The following is a 4800-nucleotide window of genomic DNA, read 5'->3' as shown; positions in this document are numbered from 1 at the left end:
AAGAGTTATAGGAAACGTCTATGCAAATAAATACTCAATATTTAACTTTTACAAAAAAATTATTTTATAGATTTTTAATATTTCAGAATTTAAAGTCACAGAATTTCCTTTAATTTCAATCTGAAGAAACGTTTGTTTCTAATTTATTTCTTTAATTATTTATGTAGATTTTTTTATTTGTTTCGACGAAACATATGACTCATCTTTTGCTTGTTTCGATTTTTAAACATATTTAGAAAATGGATTGACAAATATAGTGAATACTAAATATAAATTATTAAATGATTGAGCTTGGAACTATATTAATATTTAATATACCACCCCCAATGATTACGATGCCTTGTTCCATTATTTCTACTCATAGTAAGTACTTTTACCGAAATGCATCATGTTTGAATTGATTTATTCCTTACGCTTTCAGTTTAATTTGGTTGATTTTTTTTTTTTTTGCTGTGAATGTTAGATTTGATTTTTAGTTAAAAAGAACGGACTTTAGTAATCTATCATCTTTTCCTTGTTTCTGTATTCTATTCTTTCCAATTTCATATCTAAACTATATTTAGAAAAATCATGCATGCATAAAGAATTAGGTAGAATAACCTGCTTCCCACTGAACTGTTGTTTTTGCATAAGATTGCAAATCAAAAACTTAACTCTAAAAGTTTGAGCTTATTATGAAGAGATTTGACAAAATTTATTTCAACAAATAATTAATCTTTCAAACTTATTCCAGTAATTTCTGTTTTTTATATTGGTCCTTTAACATTTTTGCCGAAAGACATATTTAAAAAAAAATTATTTATATATTACTTAATATAAAGTGACATTAGTTTATTTAAAATACTCCATTTAATTTCTGAGTTCCCACTTTGAAATAAAAAAAAATTATAAATGTTATATTGAATCTATTTATCCTATTCCGATGCAGGGTCAAATAAAGTTGCATTTATAACAGGCAATTTTATATAATTATTTTTTTATAAAAATTTATTAATTATTAATTATTTATAAAAATTATGGATGATTTTCGAGAAAACTGAACCAAAAAAGTTTTATCGATTCATTTCTACTCTCGGAGCAAAGGATTTCTATAAATCATTATTTCGATAGATTACAGAATTTTGAATATACTTTATCTTGATTTCATATTCTTGCTCTATTGAGATAGATTGGACAACATCATTAATTTATTATTTCTAAAACTTGATGACGTGAGATTCGACAATTTCAGATTTAAACAGAGGAATGAGATTTCTATTGATAAATTTAATTAAACCAAACCATTTTCATGATATTTTTAGAAGAGATACGTAAATATGTATAGATACTAATTTGTATTGCCTCATTCCAGAAACATCACATTCTATTTAATTCATATCACGAAATTCGAACATTGAATGACGGAAACAATTTTCGATAATTTTATTTCGATCATTTACAAAATTTAAGGAAACGTTATTGGAATATCCAAGTAATCGTTATGTTGAATTATGATGAGGCTTTGTTATATTAAATGAAGCTCTTAGAACCACATGAAATTTACAAAAAGAAATATTTTTTTCATCTGATATTTACATACATGTTTTTCAATTTTTACCATAATTTGTAAAAGAAAGTTTATAATATATTCATAGTTCTCTGCCTTATCACATTACAATAAGAAACTTTTGATAAAATGCATTCCATATAAATATTTTATTAACCAAATAATACTGCAGGCGAAGAAGCTGATCACCAAATATAGGCAAGCCTATATTGAGCTTATGTTGCATCTTGAAAATAGCATATGGCGATTATAAATTATAGTTACCATAAATGGAGTGCTCAGAATTGTATGAAATTTATAAAAAAAAATTATATTATTTTCATCTGATATCTACGCACATTTTTTTTTAATTTATTCTTAATAATTCGTAAAATAGAGATTATAATATTTTCTTCGCTATCAACCTTATTAAATTACAAGAGTACTTTTTTGATAAAATGTATTCCATATAGATATTTTACTAGCCAAATAAGCGAATATTCCAGTGAAGAAGCTGGTCGCCAAATATCGCAAGCATATATTGAGTTTATGTTGCATCGTGAAAATATCGTATGGCGATGATAAACCATAATTACCATAAATGGAGTTCTCAGAACTGTATAAAATATAGAACGATGATAACAAAATATAGAACTCAGAAATTTATAAAAAATAAAAAGCGTATATTATTTTCATCTGATATCTACATACATTTTTTTTTAAATTTTCATGTGCAGTAATTCGCAAAATAAGGATTACAGTATTTTCTTCGTTCTCAGCCTCATTAAATTACAAGAGGAATTTTTTGATAAAATGAATTCCATATAGATATTTTATTAGCCAAATAATACTCCAGACGAAGAAGCTGATCACCAAATATCGCAAGCATATATTGAGCTTATGTTGCATCATGGAAATATCGTATGGCGGTAATGAACCATAGTTATGGTAAATAAAGTTCCGAGAATTGCAGAAAATTTGCAAAAAGAATATTTTTATTTCATCTTATATCTACATACAATTTTTTTAATTTGAATTTACATCAATCCATAAATGAGTCAATCCAGTGTTTTCATAGTTTTATCAAATTATAAAATCTTTGATATATGCATTCCACATAAATATTTTATTACCCAAATAAAACAATATCGCGGATGAAGAAGCTAGTCACAGAAGACCGCAATCTTAGATTGAGCTTATGTTGCATTATGAAAAGATCGTTTGACTGTGATAAGTCATATTTATGATAAATAAAGTTCTCAAAATTGCATAAAAATTACAAAAACAACATTTTTTTATCTGTTATCTAATGATAATAAATGGTTCCTTATTCGTTGAATACAACACTTTCATTTCATTTTTTTTAAATTTTAGTAATTTATTTTGTGTCTGTATGAATAGTAAAATTTAATTTTAATTTACTGCATGGGTTTTCTATTACTAACTTCTTCGTCCGGAATATTGACTTGCTAGATTAATAAACCCTTAATATGAAATGTCTTTATCAAATATTTCCTTTTTAAAATTTGATAATACTGAAAGCCATAGAAAAACTGGAATCACTCTTTTAAAAAATAATGTAAATACAAATTTTTAAAAATTTATATACTATGAAGTAAAAGCAGAGGTGAAAATGCTAGTCTTGATTTCAGAATTTTCAAAAGAGCACCATTGAATGATTTAAAAAGGCAACAAAATTAATTTTAGTTTCATTAAAACAATATAAACTTTATTGCAAAAGATGTATCAAATCAAATTTAAAACATATTAGATAAAAAAAAATGTGTGGAAATGAAATTGAAATAGTCAGGAAGACATTTTTTTTTTAAAGTTTTAATACGATTCAAAAATAATCTTCATAAAATTATGGCTGCACAGTGCCAGAATCGTACTTAAAGTTTAATCACTCGAAATTTTTATTCTTTAACTTTTAAAAGTTGACAGCAACTTTTATCTTTTTTTGAAGAGCACATATGCTATACAATAAGATTGGAAATATAAGATATACAACAAAGCATTCAATTTTTTATATATAAATACATTTCTCAACTATTCTTTAAAACTCCTTATCCTACGGTTTGAGAAAAATCTGTTTGGTTAAGCTGACGTCAATGCACTAATCATATTTACTCTGACATAAAATGTATTTACATAATGTTATATAAATATGTTACGTAGAATAAGAAACCCTTTTTTATAAAAGAGGGAAAGAATAATTACTTATCATGAATAAATAAACGGATGGTAAATACGATATATTACAGTATGCTAAGTCAATAAATCGAAAATTCCACAATTTTTCTTGAGAATGATTCTACTAATATACACGATTTTCGGCATGTTTTATTTATTTATTTATTTCGATTTTTGGTCACCGTTTTTTTTTTTCATTAATGCATTGATAAATTTGAAATTAAATTCCATCAAGCCAATTTTTAGGAGAATCAAGAATGAAAAAACAATTCATAAAAAGTATTATGAAGATGATCAAGAGTTTTACTCAACAAAATGTTTAGAAATACTTTGTATATCAGTTCAAACACAATTTTTAATATTAAATAGTAATGATAATTATGACAAAGAAATTCGCACAAAAAATATAAGATATTAGTGAAGAAGTTTTACACATATTAAATGATTTTTAGTGACAATATTTACTTATTAATGAAGTACCTTCTTTATATCAAATAATATGTCATTTAAAAATATGAAAAATATGCACGAAAAAGATAGTAATTTCGAAGCTGAGTGCATCGCCGCATGAGGTGTATCACCTTTCTCACAAGAGATATCAAGACAAATTATTAAAATTTTGTTTTCAATTTTAATTCAGCTTCATAGGCAATAGCAACAAACTTTCCTAATGAAAGACATTAAATCAGTGATGTAATGTCTCTGACTTAGTGATTGCAAATTTGTGGACATGAAAGTCTGTGATAGTAGTCTCATACTCAAATAGTTGATTATTCAGTTTGTGAATTAGATTTTTTAAATCCAGAGCTGCTAAAAAATGTGTTTTTATTAATAGGCTCATTCGCTATAATTATTACATGAATTACGATTAATTAGTGGTTTCAAATTTTCTTGGTGGACTGCTGAAATCCCACATATGTCGTATTTTTTTTATGGCTTGCGTTTAGACATTGTGATAAAAACCTTCTATTCCAATTGAGCCATGTGCAATATTTTGATTAAACCCTTTTCGATTCCCAGCTTGAGAAAAAGTAAGATGATCAATAATCTTACACTTTTAATTGATCATTATACTAATTAAA

Source organism: Argiope bruennichi, chromosome 4 (genome assembly GCF_947563725.1).
Source record: "Argiope bruennichi chromosome 4, qqArgBrue1.1, whole genome shotgun sequence".
In the NCBI taxonomy this organism is placed as follows: domain Eukaryota; kingdom Metazoa; phylum Arthropoda; class Arachnida; order Araneae; family Araneidae; genus Argiope; species Argiope bruennichi.
Note: the sequence above shows the minus strand (reverse complement) of the source record.